This window comes from Tachyglossus aculeatus, chromosome 14 (assembly GCF_015852505.1).
Source record: "Tachyglossus aculeatus isolate mTacAcu1 chromosome 14, mTacAcu1.pri, whole genome shotgun sequence".
In the NCBI taxonomy this organism is placed as follows: Eukaryota; Metazoa; Chordata; class Mammalia; order Monotremata; family Tachyglossidae; genus Tachyglossus; species Tachyglossus aculeatus.
Window position 1 is genome coordinate 7,243,339 of NC_052079.1, and position 17,854 is coordinate 7,261,192.

The following is a 17,854-nucleotide window of genomic DNA, read 5'->3' on the forward strand; positions in this document are numbered from 1 at the left end:
TGCACTTCGTTTTAAGGCTTTGATTCTAATCTCAGATCCATTAAAGAGTGTCTTGAAAAAAGCATTGGAAGGCAAACCCATTGCTTAATTTTGTTGCCTTGTTCTGCCTCATATACATTTGCAATAATGTGTGGTTTTAGGTGCATCTTAGTGTGGAAGAGACCCATGAAAATATAATGGAAATTACAGTAAAGTTGTCTCCAAAGGGAACTATTATGAGAGATCAGTTTTGTCCTAATAATCGGACTACCACGCTAACAAAGTTTCTGTGCTACTCCAGTATGCCCTGCCAGTGAAGTTGTTCTGATGACTTGACACCTGTCCACATGTTTTGTTTTGTTGTCTGTCTCCCCCTTCTAGACTGTGAGCTCGTTGTTGGGTAGGGACCGTCTCTATATGTTGCCAACTTGTACTTCCCAAGCGCTTAGTACAGTCCTCTGCACACAGTAAGCGTTCAATAAATATGATTGAATGAATGAAAGCAAACCACATTAGAATTTGCATGAGAACAAATTGCATGCTTTTTCATTTCCTGTAAAAATGTTATTACCCTAATTATTCCACCTTTAAAAGCAAGTGGAATGGAAGTGAATCATGGGGGATGAGGCACAAAGCAGTGTTGCTTAGTGGAAAGAGCGCAGACTTGGGAGTCAGAGGTCGTGGGTTCAAATCCCAGCTCCACCACTTGTCAGCTGGGTGACTTTGGGCAAGTCACTTCACTTCTCTGTGCCTCAGTTGCCTCATCTGTAAAATGGGGATGAAGACCGTGTGCCCCAAGTGGGACAACCTGATTACCTTGTATCTACCCCAGCGCTTAGAACAGTGCTTGGCATATAGTAAACTTTTAACAAATATCGTCAATAAACGATGCCGTCATTAACCAAGGAAAACCAGACTCATTCCACATTCATTCTGTGCCTCTCCCATATCAATCAATCAATCAATCATATTTATTGAGCACCTACTGTGTGCAGAGCACTGTACTAAGCACTTGGGAAGTATCCATACTACAGTGCTCTGCCAGCAATAGTCACTTAATGAATACTATTGATAGATCATATTCCTCAGCAGTTGAGTTTCAAAATTGTGCTTTTCTCTCCTTAGCCACCCTCATGACTGCTATTTTTCATTGTCTGAACAAAATTAAGAATGTGAGCCAGCAAGATGGTTGAAAACCTCACTTGCACTCTGGGTGTATTTATATTGGTGGGAACAGTATCTCCTTTATTGATCTATATACAGTGACACTTCAATGTTGCATTTAGGACCTACAGTGAATTCTCCTAGCGAGAGAGAACAAAAGCACTTTTACAGTGCTGAACCTGCCCAGAGGATTATCGTTGGCTATAAGGAACACTTGATGTGTCTATTTTAGATTTTTATGTACTTCTGTCATATTCAGGCTTGTTTCTCCGTGTACAATGACTTTTCATGTGAATTTAACACGAGCGAAAATTAGGTACCAAAGGTAGAAGGGATACAGCATGAAAGAAGGAAGGGGAAACTGGATGAGAGGGAACAAGTTAGGATCAGAGGGAGAAAGCTTTACAATTCCTATTTAGTAGATGGCAGGTGCTCTGACTCTAGGATTTCTTCCAAAGTCCCAGTCAATTAGTGGTATTTATTGAGCTCTTACTGTGTGCAGAGCACTGTGCTAAGCACTTGAAAGAGTACAATGTAACAGTATAGCAGAGTTGGTAGACACATTCCTTTCCCACAATGAGCTAGCAGTCCATAGAGGGTGAGACAGATATTAATATAAATGAATAAACTACCCCTAAGTACATAAATACTCTGGGGCTGAGTTGGTGAGGTGAATAAAGGGAGCAAATCAGAGTGACACAAAAGGGAATGGGAGAAGAGGAAATGAGGGCTTAGTCAGGGAAGGCCTCTTGGAAGAGAGGTGCCTTCAAAGGCTTTGAAGATGGGAACAGTAATTGTCTGTCGGATATGAAGAGGGAGGGCATTCCAGGCCAGAGGCAGAATGTGGGTGAGAAGTCAGTGTCAAGATAGACAAGATTGAGGTACAGTGAGTAGATTGGCATTAGCGGTACAAAGTGTGGGGGCTGGCTTGTAGTAGGAGAGCAGTGAGGTGAAGCAGAAGGGGGGAAGGTGACCCAGTGCTTCAGAGCTGAAGGTAAGGGGTTTCTGTTTGACATGAAGGTGGCTGGGCAACCCCTGGAGGTTCTCGAGGAGTGGGGAAACGTGAACAAGTGTCCAACTCGGGCAGAGTCTTGACACTGAACAGTCCTCCAGATTTTCTTTAATAACAAAAAGCCTCTCCCAAATTAAATGATGGGAATCAGGGCAATTCTTGCATACCCCTTGGCTACCGTTTACAGCGTCAGTCTACTTGCCGTTTAACTTATCCACCTGAACGTTCTCATTCTGCCAAACTAAACAGGATTTGGAACAGATTGTAAGGAATCCCTCTGGTGGCAGAAATATTTTATCCACTCATTGGCAACTCACACTAAATTTTCTGTTTGGCAAGAAATAAATGTCTCTTGGAGAAAATATTGCTCATTTTTACTCTGTACTAGGGTAATGAAACATCAGTTTCTCCCTTGGCATCCTAGGGTCCGGTTGAGTTCGATACTTTGGAAAATGTTGTTGTCCTTAATGGTTTTTGAAGCTAACATCGTCTCATGATCACCGACACTGTGTTCTGACTTCTCCTGACAACCTCCCCCCTAGTTACCCTTTCTTGTAGCTCCCAAGCTAAATTTTGTTTCCTACCATCCTTCTCTGACATTCTTCTGCACATAACATATGGAAATTGCCTGAAGTTTTGTCGGGCCTGCTGTCGTTAAAATAAGATTTCTCTTACCATTAGAGAAATGCTCACCGTCTTTCAGTATATGTCCCTGGGGAAATAGTGTGGCAGGGTTGATATTTTCACATCAGCACCCGAATTCCTGAAAATCTCTCCTGAAAGGTGTCCGCAATCCGTGGATATTTTTCCAAATGCATTTAACTGCATTTTAAAGACTTCCTTAGCCGAGTACCGTCGGTTTGATTACATAATTTTAGATATGCAGGCATGTGTAAATATATATATATATATATACATATATGTATATATATATATATATAAAGAATTTGTATTTTATTAGGAAATTTTGAAGCACCAGCTAGAGAAGCAGCAGAATTATTTGAGAAGCAATTACTGTAGAGAAGATCGATATCCAGCATTGAGATTATTACCAGTGATGGGAGAATCTGTAATAATTTATGTTCTCTGGCTGCAATCTGGTGTAATGGTTTAAATGAGCTCTAAGAACCAATGAATCTCACCGGAGCCTTACTTTCTGGTGATTATCATCCAACTGTAGAGAATTGGATAGAGAGGTGCGACTCTTAGACTTCTAGATATTATATTTTTGGCCTCTGCATTTTCCTAGTGATTCGATTAAAATTGAACTTTTATCACCTTTTCACAGTATGTAGTGGTTCTTCAAGTAGATCTCCTTTCTTCTGACTAAACATTGCTTGGGGACTTATGTTCTAAAGGCTTCTATGGTTGCCTGATTTTTCTATCACTGGAACCCAAGGCATAAATTGACTCTTCAATCCCTTCCCCACTAACACTGCCCTTTTCTTTGCATGTTGTCCCAGTGCCTTAAATAAGAGATTTTGTTGTTTTGATTTTTATGGCATTTTTAAAGCATTTATTACCTGTCAGTCCCTGTACTAAACGCTGGGATAGGTACAAGAAAATTGGGTTGGTCACAGTCTTAATCCCCATTTTACAAATAACTGAGGCACAGAGAAGTTAAGTGAGTTTCCCAAGGTCACACAGCAGGCAAGCAGATAAGAGTTTCAGTAGTTTTCATTGACACTGATCAAGTTAAAGACCTAGCGAGCAGTGGACTGGTCCTGTCAACTCTGCAATCATTTCACCCTTTGAGGTTGTAGATTTCACTCACGTCTTTGGGTTCAATCACCAATAGAGATCTGGTCTGGAAGAAGGGTTTCCCCTAGGTGAGCAGCACCTCAGCCTTGATCATACTAGTTGTCGGTTTGTATATGGTAATAATAATTGTGGTATTTGTTAAGCGCTTACTGTAGATACAATGGGGTAGATACAAGATCATTAGGTCCTACATGGGGCTCGCAGTCTAAGTAGGAGGAAGACCAGGTATTGAATCCCCATTTTGCAAATGAGGGAATGAGGCAGAGAGAACTAAAGTGACTTGCCCAAGGTCACACAGCAGACAGCTGGGAGGGCTGGGATTAGAGCCCAGGTCCTCTGATTCCCAGGCCCATGTTCTTTCCACTAGGCCAGGCTATTAGGGAAGCAGCATGGCTCAGTGGAAAGAGCCTGGGCTTGGGAGTCAGAGGTCATGGGTTCTAATCTCTGCTCCGCCGCTTGTCAGCTGTGTGACTTTGGCCAAGTCACTTAACTTCTCTGTGCCTGTTACCTCATCTGTAAAATGGGGATTAAGACTGTGAGCCCCACCTGGGACAACCTGATCACCTTGTATCCTCCCCAGCGCTTAGAACAGTGCTTTTGACATAGTAAGCACTTAACAAATGCCATTATTATTATTATTATTTCTCAATGTATGTCAGATAGAAATCTGTTGATGTAGATTTTTCCTTTTTTAAAAATGATATTTGTTAAGTACTTTCTATGTAAGGCACTACAATCAGTCCTGGGGTAGATACAAGCTAATCTGGTTGAACACAGCCAATATTTTACAAAGGGCTCACAGGCTTAATCCCCATTTTAAAGACAAGCTAAGTGAGGCACAGAAAAGTTAAGTGACTTGACCAAGATCACACCGCAGACAGGATGGCTGAGACGGGTTTAGAACCCAGATCCTTCTGACTCCCAGGCTGTGCTCTATCAATTAGGCTATATTGCTTCTCTTTTAAAGTTATATTCTCCTGACCAATCCCTGAATGACAAAATAAAGCATTATGAACTTGAACAAAGGAAATGCCTCTCTAGCACATTATAGTCACCATCCTGGATTCCAATGATGAGAAAGTAAATAGAATTTGAAGTCATATTTGCAGATTTATAATCAATTCCTTTACCTTCCAAACTGTGGCAGAGCTAACATCTCACTGGCTATACATTTTTCCACATGAGACAGCGATTTTCCTTTGGCTAAAGCTGTAGTTCATAAACATCAGAATACTTTGTCCTCTATACACACATCTTTTGGTGGCATGAATTTTCCACTTGCAGTTAACCTCTGTCAGTGTCCCATTAAACAAGCCCCTAATAATAATAATAATAATTATGATGGTATTTGTTAAGTGCTTACTCTGTGCCAAGCACTGTTCTAAGTGCTGGGGTAGATATAAGGTAATCAGGTTGTCCCATGTGGGGCTCACAGTCTTAATCCCCATTTTACAGATGATGTAACTGAGGCACTGAAAAGTTAAGTGGTTTGTCTAAGGTCACACAGCAGACAAGTGAAGGAGTGGGATTCGAACCCATGTCCTCTGACTCCCAAGCCTGTGCTCTTTCCACTAAGCTATCCACAGGAAGTGATCGTAGCCCAACTGCTTCAGTTATTTGTTTCAAGAGGTGATTTCCAAGGTCCATAGGGATTCTCTACATGACCCACTATTGCCAATGGAATGGTCCTTATTGTCCTTACTGGTTCCAAAATCGTCGACTAGCAAGAAGGCCCAGGTGTCAAGCCTCAGCATCCTGCCTTGGGTCTAGGCCGCTTTACCAAAGTAGTCTCCACCTTCACAGGAAGGGAGAGGTGGTGTCGGGGGCAATGTCGGCAGTGATGGGATTACTTCCTGCCCAACTGAGGCAAGGGGCTGTACTGTGGTGGATGCCCCAGTGCTGTACCATGGAGAATGCCTCACTGGCTGAATAATGGTGGGTGCCCCATTGGCCACACCTTGGGGGATGCCCCAGTGGCTGTACCATGGTTTCTTTGCCTCCTCCCTTTGGCAACAAACCAAAGAGCCATCCCAGGGGCCTAGAAAATCCACCAGTGGAATCGTCAGTCTCTCATTAAGTGGGCATTAGTTGCTATTAACTGACTAAATTATAAGATAAATATGTTCTTTGTATGAATCACATTATTTTGGTAATGACTTCACTGATATTCAAGATTCTTCTCTGAATTGACATTGTAAGAACGGGAAGGCCAACCAGCTGGCAACTATGTTTTTTTAAGAGGATTTCAGCAGAGGTTAGGAATACATAATTGCCTTCTGGACAGACCGGCGATGAGACAAAATACAAAGCAGGAATGAAAGTCTATTGATTACTAGCAGGCTTCTCTTCTTTACGAGCTCCTCAGGTCTTCCAAATGCCAGAGTGAAATGATGTTTCAGATTGAGCTTCATTTGGCAGGAATGGCATATAATCAATCGATAGATGGAATTTATTGAGCCAGAATGTCGCCAGGCTAACTAAGCTACAAAAGCAGATTTGGACCAGTAGGCCGAAAGCACGTGTTAGAGATAGAAACGCCATCCCACAAGCTTTAAAAGCAGTCAATCAGCTCGCCTTTTCCTACCTCACCTTCACAGTTTTCTACTACAACACTTGGCTCCTCTAATGCCAATCTAGTCACTGTCCCTCAGCGTCGCCTATCTTGCTCTTGATCGCTTGCCCAAGTCCTCCCTCGGGCCTGAAATTCCTTCCCCCTTCAAATCTGGCAGACCTCCACTCTCTCCACCTTCAAAGCCTTATGAAAATCCCATCTCCTCCAAGAGGTCTTCCCTGATTAAGCCCTCATTTCCCCTACTCCCCTCCCTTCTGTGTTGCCTAAGCACTTGAGGGTGGTACCTTTAAGCACTCGATAATTCCCCCCACCCTCAGTCCCCAGAGCACATTTGTACATAACCATAATTGATTTTTTAATCTGTCTCCCCCTCTAGACTGTGAGTTTCTTGGAGGCAGGGAACGTATCAACCAACTCTACTATTTTTTCTCTCCCAAGCACTTACTCATTGGCTCCCTTTTCAGTTTGGAGAAGGTTGGTAAAGACAAGTGTGTAAGACATGGAGGTCAGAAGATCAGAGTAGTCATCTCACTTGAGCTGCTCAAATCTCTGAATTACTTTTGTATCCCGTGTTGCTTGGTTTTGTTACCCGAAGCACAAAAGATATAAAGGGAGAGAACAATTTGCTTGTGTCCCGAGTGGGACAAATAAATAGCCTTGGCAGAAAGATTAATACTGTAAAGGAAAATATATTTGTTTGGTGGGAGGTAAGAGCGCATGTTTTATGAGTTGGGAGAGAGCCTCAAGATAAGTCAGCTGGAAGGAGTTTGTTTAGAACTGAGGTTTTGAGGCAATGATGATGCTTAGAGGGAGAAATGAAAACAGCACGAGGCACTGTGGATTAGAGCTGCTGGAGTGCATCTGGGGACAATCTTTACCTGCATATAATGGGCAATAGACTATCAGTTATGAATTGATTTTTATCAGCCACATCTTACCAATGGTATCGTCATCTTTGAGCTTAGGGTTCAGCTTAAACGTTTATGTGTGTGTGTGTTTGTGTTTATATATTTGTATTTATTTATTCTGGATCTTTTTCAGCTCTTCTAGGCAGGACTTCTATAAGCTTCCCAAGAGTAAGGTTAATACCCCATAACTACTATATAAACTAAGTACTATGATCCCTTACTATGGTCCAAAATGAGTCTGTTTATATGGTACTCTCCCAAGTGCTTAGTACAGTATTGGGCACACAGTAAGTGCTCAATAAATACAATTGACTGACTGACTTTCTAAAAATTATTTGGATAAAAATAAAACCATCTCAAAGATTGGAAATTTTGATCTATTGCCCTTTACACTGTTTACCATTCTTGTGATATTTCAAGTTGTTCACTTCTAATTTCATTGCAGTGAAATACGAATTCAGTTTGTTTTGAAGAGATCTTTTATGTGAACAAGAAACGTTCTTGGTCTTTTTTTTTATGAGACCTGTCGCTCTACAGAGCAAGTGAGAAGAACTCAGCTGAAGTCACCTTTATTCATATTTTGATGGAGGTTATTTTGAAATTAAAAAGTAATGGCTCAGTGACTTTTACTACTTTAAAAATTAATTAAGTTACATTTTCTTCATAGGGGAATGTAAATTAATTTAGCTTGGTGGGATGGCATTACAGGACCATTTGAATAACCGATGAGTCTGTAATTTAATTATGGAAAGAATGCAAAACGTCTTAATCACAATTGTTAAATCGGTTCGTTTAAAAATGTCTGAGACCTTAAAAATGTGTCAATTAAAGAGCACATATGAACAGAAGTGATCATACGGGTTCTGAATTAAATTCCCCCACTTTTCCAAACTATTCTTCAGTCCTCTGAAGTGGTAATTTACTGAAATCAATCTCAACACCCTGAAGAAATTCAGACAGGCTCCAAGAATACCTTGCAGATCCCTGGAGAATAAGCTAGGCTCTTGGGGAATCTGATTAAACCTGAATTTGTTCTCTTTTCAATCAGGCAAGACTACCTGATACCCTTTGCGCAGGTGGCCAATCTAATCAGGCTGCAGATGCACTGTGTCCTCTCCTTTTTGGTTATTTGTGACTGCCTTTTGGCCAGGCTTAAGCCAGGGAACCATCTTTGATAGCTCTGAGTTTGTGTCACCTGCTGCCGTTGTCTGGAATTCCTTGGCCACGGGGGATTACACCCAAACATAGCTTGAAAATGTTTCAAGGAGCTTGTCCTGATAGAATAAGTCTCTCGCATTGAAATCCCCTTTACCACTCACCCCTTTACCCTGGACCTTAGCAGAAATCTGCTCTGCCCAACCTCTCTCTCTCTAGTTTCCCATAAACTCTACAGGGTCTAATGCCCTGCTTTCTAGTGCTTAGTACAGTGTCCAGCATGTAGTAAGGTCTTAACAAGTACTGTAGTTATTATTAAGAGTGCCAGAGAAAGTCCAAGTGTTTGACCTGCTCAAGGTATTATGGACCAGTCAATATACAGCCAAACATTCTGCCGGCAGAGTTGACATTCGTCTGGCACATTGGCATGACATGTTTCAGCGGAGATCTTTTTCTGAGCCATCCGTCTGGGGACATTTCTACTTTAGGCCAAAAAGTTCCCCCAGAAGGTGTCATCTCATGTCTAAACTAGGATTCCACAACCCATTCCTGATGATAGTTTTCATCCAGCCCCAGCTTTATATTTATTGGGCAGAAGATGGAACACTTTAAATATATTTTTTTCTGAGAGCTGCAGTATAGAAATACATAAAAAAAGTGGAATTCTGAAAATGAATCATATCAGAATAAATGTCTGTGTAGCTGTGAAGACTATTTTTGTAATTTCGAAAGAGCGGTTTACCAGATAGGTCAATTCTACAGAATATAATAAAGAGTTTCAAGGGAGATGCTTTTTTGACATTTTCTAATTCTTTCTACCTCCTACAGATTATGGCTTTCCGGGGTCAACATGACCCGAATCCTTATACATTAATGCAACATCGATTAAATAACATATCATGTAAATAAAATATAGAAAAGCCAAACTCCAGCAGAGCAAAAGAGACTGGTTTTACAAGAATTCTGTTGGTGGGTTGAAGCCCTGCTTCTATAAATTCAGGTACCTAATCAGTTTCACTTACCGACTGGAAAACTTTGACAGATGCAATAACTTCTTTTTTTGTAGTAGTAGTTTATAATAGCTGGCTCTCATGTAGATGATACAAAAAAAAATTAATACAGAGAAGCAGCGTGGCTCAGTGGAAAGAGCCCGAGCTTTGGAGTCAGTGGTCATGGGTTCATATGCCGGCTCCACCAACTGTCAGCTGTGTGACTTTGGGCAAGTCACTTCACTTCTCTGTGCCTCAGTTACCTCATCTGTAAAATGGGGATTGACTGTGAGCCCCCCCATGGGACAACCTGATCACCTTGTAACCTCCCCAGCGCTTAGAATAGTGCTTTGCATGTAGTAAGCGCTTAGTAAATGCCATTATTATTATTATTACCCTCAGTATCATTCCATAGAATCAATGTCAGTCATTGTACTAAGAGCTTGGGAGATACGATAAGAAGAATGTCCTTAATTTCCCCAGTCGTTGGCTTCTCCTGTCATAGTACATGGATTGAAAATCTCCAGAGAAAATCCATATGCTGTTTATCTATAGCCGGATCTAAAAACGTCGTAGAATTAACAAGTCTGGCACCATACAGGACTGCCAGAGTCAGCTGAGCCACTGAGTAGGTGGCGATTAGCTCCAAGTGCTGATTTGTTTGAATTGGGATTGGGTCTATTGCACTGTCCTCTCTCAAGCGCTTAGTACAGTGCTCTGCATACAGTCAGCATTCCATATACACCAAAAATTAATGGATTGAGTTGAAAAAGCAAGGGGCTAGTATCATGGTTGCCCTCTGCTAGGTCAAACCCTGCAGATGCTCACTGCCTCCATGGACCTACGTGGGGGCGGGGGTCCAGCCAAAAAATACAACTCCTTCTGGTAAGGGTGACCCTCCTGGGGAGGGACCTATGGGGGAAGGGGGCCGATCTAGGCCTAGCGAATCAGAATCTGTAAAAGGCCGGTCATGGGTTCAAATCCTGGATCCGCCAACTGTCAGCTGTGTGACTTTGGGCAAGTCACTTCACTTCTCTGTGCCTCAGTTCCCGCATCCGTAAAATGGGGATTAAGATTCTGAGCCCTACATGGGACAACCTGATCACCTTCTATCCTCCCCAGCGCTTAGAACAGTGCTTTGCACATAGTAAGCGCTTAACAAATGCCATCATTATTATTATTTACTATTATTCATGTTGGAGAATCTCTTTGCCTGTTGTGGTCAGGGAAAGTCTGTTTACTGTTATATTGTACTCTCTCGAGCACAGTGGAGAAGAGCACGGGCTTTGGAGTCAGAGGTCATGGGTTCAAACCCCGGCTCCGCCAATTGTCAGCTGTGTGACTTTGGGCGAGTCACTTAACTTCTCTGTGCCTCAGTTACCTCATCTGTAAAATGGGGATTGAGACTGTGAGCCCCACGTGGGACAACCTGATCACCTTGTAACATTCCCAGCGCTTAGAACGGTGCTTTGCACATAGTAAGTGCTTAATAAATGCCATTATTATTATTATTATTATTCTGCACACAGTAAGCGCTCAAATACGATTGAATGAATGAGCACTTACTATGTGTTGAGCACTGTACTAAGCGCTTGGGAGAGTACAGTATAACAGACACATTCCCTGCAGGGACTTCAGCACTCCTGTGACTTAGCCCATATACCTTAAGGCCTTCGCTTTCACACTTGCGAGAAGAGGCCCCAGTGTGGTAGCTCTTAAATTCTTACAAGACATGGGGCTCACAGTCCAAATGGGAGGGAGAAGCAGAATTTAATCCCCATTTTAAAGATGAGGAAACTGAGGCACAGAGAAGTTGTGACTTGCCCAAGGCCACACTAAAGGTAAGGGTGGAGTTGGGATTAGAACTCAGGTCCTCTGACTCCAGTCAGGTATACTTTCTGTTTAGACCATGCTCTGCTTGCTCTGGAGCTCTTACTTTCCACTCCGGCCTTGCAGAACAAGATAATTCACTAAGGCATTGGAAGGGGCCAGGATTTCTGCCTGTCCAGCATATTCACTCCTTAACTCATCTAAATGTTGCTCATTGAGTAAATTACAAGATGGAGCTTTTGCATGAGAGCTCTCTAGGTTGGTGAGGATGCTTGACCTTTAATAATCTTGGGGTGAGACATTGAGATCATTTTTTTTTTTAAGTCTCACAATTCCATTGGCAAAGGAAAGACAAACGAGTGAGAGATTTGCCTACTACTGCCTTCTCTGAACTTATCCATTCTGTTTGTAGGACTTTCACTGTAAATATTTCATGATGCCGATGCGTAAAATATTTAAACCACCCCACCTCCCATGAATTCATTTTACAAAGCGTTTGTGGGTGTGAGGTCTATTCCATTGCTAAGGGGTAGCCTCAGGAAAGCACCCATTTGTCTGTATTGATATGAATAGTGTCATATGGATCTTCCCCGATCAACTAGGTGAGCAGCTATTTCCAACTCCAGCATGTGGATCAAAAGAACGTTAGTGTGGGCTAGGCTTCAGTGATCAGAATAGCCTCTTTGAGAGCCAAACAGTGGTTGAGCCCAGTTCTCCCAGGGATATGGAGATTTGTCAATCCCAGAGAGACAGATAGGCTGGGAGGGAAGGGAGGAGAGAGAGAGGGAGAGTGAAAGAGAAAGAAAACTGGCTTCTGTACTATAAGAAGCAGCAAGGAATCACTAAGCAAGCAAAGGGAAACAGCATGGTCTAGCGGAAAGAGCATGGGCCTCAGAGTTGGAGGACGTGGATTCTAATCCCACCTCTGCTACATGTCTGCTGTGTGACCTTGAGTAAGTCACTTCACTTCCCTGTGCGTTAGTTACCTCATCTACAGATTGGGATTTGAGACTGTGAGCCCTTTGTAGAACAGGTACTCTGTCCAACCCGATTACCTTGCAGCAACCCCAGCGCTTAGAACAGTGCGTGGCACATAGTAACACGTGCTACAATTATTATTATTATTAAGTTACATGTTCTATACACAGACTCAGAAGCATCATGGCGTAGTGGATAGTGCAGGGGCCTTGGAGTCAGAAGGATCTGAGTTCTAATCCTGGCTCTTCCACTTGTCGACTGTCTGACCTTGGGCAAGTCACTTCACTTTGTGCTTTAGTTACCTCAGCTGTAAAATGGAGGTGAAGCCTTTGAGCCTCACGTGGGACATGGACTGTGTCCAACCTGACTAGCTTTTATCTACCGCATCATCTAATACAGTGCCTGAGCCCCAATAAGCACTTAACAAATACCATTAATAATAATAATAATAATGGCATTTATTAAGCACTTACTATGTGCAAAGCACTGTTCTAAGCGCTGGGGAGGTTACAAGGTGATCAGGTTGTCCCACGGGGGGCTCACAGTCTTCATCCCCATTTTACAGATGAGGGAACTGAGGTGCAGAGAAGTGAAGTGACTTGCCCAAAGTCACACAGCTGACAAGTAGCAGAGCCGGGGTTTGAACCCACGACTTCTGAATCCAAAGCCCGGGCTCTTTCCACTGAGCCATGCTCCTTCTCTAAAGGGAAGAAAATAAGGTCGAGAACACTGTCTTACCCACACAGGGCTCACGGTCTAAAGGGGAAGGAGAGCAGGTGTAAAATCTCCATTTTACAGATGAGGGAACCCAGGTACAGAGAAATCAAGTGGCTTGCCCAAGGTCACACAGCAGGCAAATAGCAGATTAGAACCCAGGTCCTTGGACTTCCAGTGGACGCTTTCCACTAGGCCACGCTACTTCTTCAGGGACAGGCATTTAACGGAGCATGGAATGGGAGGGACTGGGCTGTAGATTTGAGGGAGGGCAGGGTGAGTTAAAAAACATTAAGCTGAGCCACAGCTTGGTAGCAGCAGGAAGAGTTCTGTCAGAACGGCCAACGACATCTGGCTGTTATGTCCGGCTGCTGTGGAACCCTCCGGGTGTCTGCTGGACAGATTATTGCACCAGCCTGGCTGAAACCGTTTGCTATATTTGTGACATCTTCCTCCTGATGCTGAAGAGAAGGTCGGGGAGCCCTCGAGACGAGGAGTTGGAACACCTAGGAGGTAATTTTCATTACGAGAACTCGCATCACCTGACTGATGGCAAGAGAAGAAAATGTGTTGTGGCCCTGCTCGCGGAGAGCAATTCAAATAAAGATGGGATCAAGATGGCATCCAAGAAACCATCTGGGATGGAAGGAGTGATTGGTGACTCAAAAGGAGCCAATCAAGAAACCAGCAGGGAGCAGCCCGTAGCCACTAATTTGCAAGTAAAGCGGCTGATGTGCAACCTTTTAGTTTCTAAAATAACAAGAACCCAAGCGGCAATGTGCCTCAGAAGACCGAGTTTTTCTGAGGGGCCGTATCTTTCCGATGTGCTCGGTGAGGCTGCCTGGGAGGAAATGTTAAACCGCACTCAGCAGATTGGTGGGTGATCGCTAGCAAAGAATAATAATACTACATCTCAGGATGTGTTGTGGTTATCATGATTGAATTGCAGCTTTCCAGTCAGTATCTGCCTGTCTGTTAACCCTTCTTAGCACGCTAACATCGGTCCAATGGAAAGAACGTGGCTCTGGGAATCAGGCAACTTGGGTCTCCATCCTGGCATAGGAAATAGTGGAAAACCGGTTGTGCCATTAGTGATGAAGGTTTTGGACCAAAAAGCCACCTAGAACTTTCTGCAGGGTGGCAGAGCCAGCAGGACTCCTGAATGATAGGTGATGGGGGGAGACCTGGGTGACAAAGACCGTGGAGAGACTTCTGAAGTCATTTGCCTACAGCACAGCAGTGGGGCTTCGTTTGATGGTATTGGTTAAATGCTTACTTTGTGTCAAACACTATTTTAAGCACTGGGATAGGTACAAGTTATTTAAGTTGGACACAGCCCCTATACCCCATGTGGCTTCCAGTCTAAGTAGGAGGGAGAACAAGTGTTTAATCCCCACTTTACAGTTGAGGACACAGCGGCACAGAGAAGTTAAGTGACTTGCCCAAGATCACACAGCAAGCACTTGACAGAAGTGGGATTACAACCTTGGTGCTCTTCCTACTAGGCCACACTTCTTCTCACCAAAGGGTCCTGCGCCTAAAAATGTCTACAAAAATTGGATAGGCTCTCACCTTCCCCAACTACTCACTCACTGCAATCTGTGCTCCAGTTGTGGTATTTGTTAAGCATTTACTATCATCATCAGTGGTATTTAATGAATGTTTACTGGATGCAGAGCACTGTGTTAAGCAATGGGGTAGATATAGTGCCATCAGATCAGACAACAGTTCTTGTCCCTGTCCCATACAGGGCTCAGATTAAGTGGGGAGGGAGTATTTAATCCTCATTTTGCAGATGAGTAATAATAGTAATTGTGGCATTTGTTATGCACTTGTTATGTGCCAAGCTCGGCACTAAGCACTTGGGTGGATACAGCATAATCAGATTGAACACAGTCCCTGTCCCACATGGGACTCATGGTCTAAGCGGAAGGGTGAGCAAATATTTCATCCCCATTTTGAAGATAAGAAAGCTAAGACCCAAGGTAGTTAAGTGACATATCAGAGTTGCACAGCTGCAAGTGACGGAGCCAGGATTAAAACCCAGGCCTTCTGACTCCGGGCCAGTGCTCTATCCTCTGTTACACTGCTTCTTGAAACTACTGCTCTAGGAGGATATCCTCTCCCCAGCTACTTCACGCTAAGCTGGTCTGAATTTGGTAATCAATCAGTCACATTTACTGAGCACTTACCGTGTACAAGACACTTTAAGCATTTGGAAGAGTACAATAGAACAGAGTATGTAATGTATTTGGTCAAAATAGTCTCCCAGGGAGACTGAATACCTTGAATCCCACAAAAAAAGTTCATTTAAGATTTGAGAATCTGAAAGACTTGAGGTGATGTTCTTCTCAGACTGATTTTGAAGGCTAAGCCAGTGAGTGTTTTTATTAGTTTTATTAATATTATTTTTTATGGTACTCGTCAGGTGCTTACTATGTGCCAGACACTGTACTAAGTGCCAGGGAAATCAGGCTAGACAATCCCTATCCCACATGGGGCTCGTAGTCTTAATCCCCATTTTGCAGATGAGGTAACTGAGGCACAGAGAAGTGAAATAATTTGCCCAAGGTCACACCGCAGACAGGTCTTCACCCTCATTTTGCAGGTGAGGTCACTGGGGCACAGAGAAGTGACTTGCCCAGAGTCGCACAGCTGACAGGTGGCAGCGCTGGGGTTAGAACCCACAACCTCTGACTCCCGAGCCTGGGCTCTTTCTACTAAAGCCATGCTGATTTTCTAATAAGAGGGTTGGGACACTGTCCTCTCTATAGATGAGAAGCAGCATGGCTTGGTGGGTAGAGCATGGGCTTGGGAGTTAGAAAGGCCTGTATTCTTATCCCAAACCAGCCACTTGTCTGCTGTGTGACCATGGGAAAAGTGATTCACTTCTCTGTGCTTGTTACCTCATCTGTAGAAGGGGGATTAAGATTGGGAGTCCCATGTGGGACATGATCTAATAATAGTGTGTGTCAAGCACCGTTCTAAGCTCAGGGGGAGCTACAAGATAGTCAGGTTGGACACAGTCCGAGAAGCTTGTATCTATCCTTGTGCTTAGTGGAGAGCCTGACACACAGGAAACATTGAACAGGTACCGTAAATAAAGAACCCAGAACTCAAAATGGTGCCCGATGCCCAAAGGCGGATGCCCCTGCCATGGCTGCGTTATTGGGCTCTCCTCCCTTCAAAGCCCTACTGAGAACTCACCTCCTCCAGGAGAACTTCCCAGACTGAGTCTCCTCCTTCCTCTCCCTGTCCCCATCCCCCCGCCTTACCTCCTTGCCCTCCCCACAGCACCTGTATATATGTTTGTATGTATTTATTACTCTATTTATAAATATTTATTCTATTTATTTTATTTTGTTAATATGTCTTGTTTTGTTGTCTGTCTCCCCCTTCTAGACTGTGAGCCTGCTGTTGGGTAGGGACCGTCACTATATGTTGCCAACTTATACTTCGTAAGCACTTAGTACAGTGCTCTGCACACAGTAAGTGCTCAATAAATGCGATTGAATGAATGAAAGTCGTGGAGTCAGGATTAGAACCCAGGTTCTTTGACTCCCAAGCCCAGGCTCTTTCCACTACGGTGCGCTGCTTCCCACTAGGCCACCGTGATTCCATTCCTTAAGATGAAAATCAGTTTCCTGAGTGGAGAATTATTCTATCACAAAGCACCAGATCGAAGTTAGTTGGGGCTTAAATTAGGCTTGAACTCAAGACTTCAAAGGAAAAGGCACTTTTCATTTCTATTACATCTTCTGGACTAAAACTATCAATGAACTGTGCTGCAGTATCCTTTTTAGTAGCCTATCTGACATACCAAGCTTCACAAAGTTGAGTGGGGTCACCTTAAGAACAAACTACTTTGTTATCCCTCTTGCAGAGAGTAATTCCTTCATTTACAAGCAAAATCTACAATACCCATGAAGGCTTTGGTGTAGCTTTGTCAGAGACTTTTGACTAGTAGATTTTTCTTTTGTAAAAGGACAGTGACAAATGCTTCCAAAACAATGGTTTGTGGCAGATCCTGTAGGGCAAAAAATGGAAGTTTAACTCACTGAGACAAAGAGCTTGTAGACAGACACTTGGTTCTGAGGCAAACTATAATCACACGTAAATATTAGATGCATAGGAAAAAGGAGAGAGGAAAGCTTTAGTTTGATAGCCTTGGTTTTGAATTGTGAATTTTAAAACTTTTACTTCAGTTTAATATTCAACAGTTTCAATTCCAAGCCATTCTTACCCAATTTTCATCTGGAAATTTCATGATAATGGGCTCTCCTATGAAATAAAAGTACTTTCTCAGCCACACCAGATAAGAGCAAGACAGAGAGATAAGTAGGAGGCTTATTTTCCTGCATTTGAGGATACTAATGAGATTTCCCATTGTCTCCTGTCCTCTAAGATGGAATGGAAAGTATTGTGAGAACAGTGAATAGGGGCTGTTGGCTTTTGTCTACCAAGCAAGAGAAAATAAGCTTATGCTGGAATGGTAAAGATCGAATCCATTTGTACGGAATAATTTTCTCTAGCGAGTTTTGTTTAACCTTAAGTCCAGTTTATTTTGGAAGGCGATGGTATCTGTAAGAGCTGGTTGAAGCAGTGGTCTAACGGAAGCAGAGAGACAGTAGTAGTACTGGTTTTTTTGAGTGCCCACTAATTGCAGTGTATTGTACCAAGTGCTTGGGAAGTTCAGAAGAAGCACCAGTTATATTCCCTGCCTGCCAGGAGCTTAAAGTCTAATAATAACAATGTTATTTGTTAAGTGCTTACTATGTGCCAAGCACTGTTC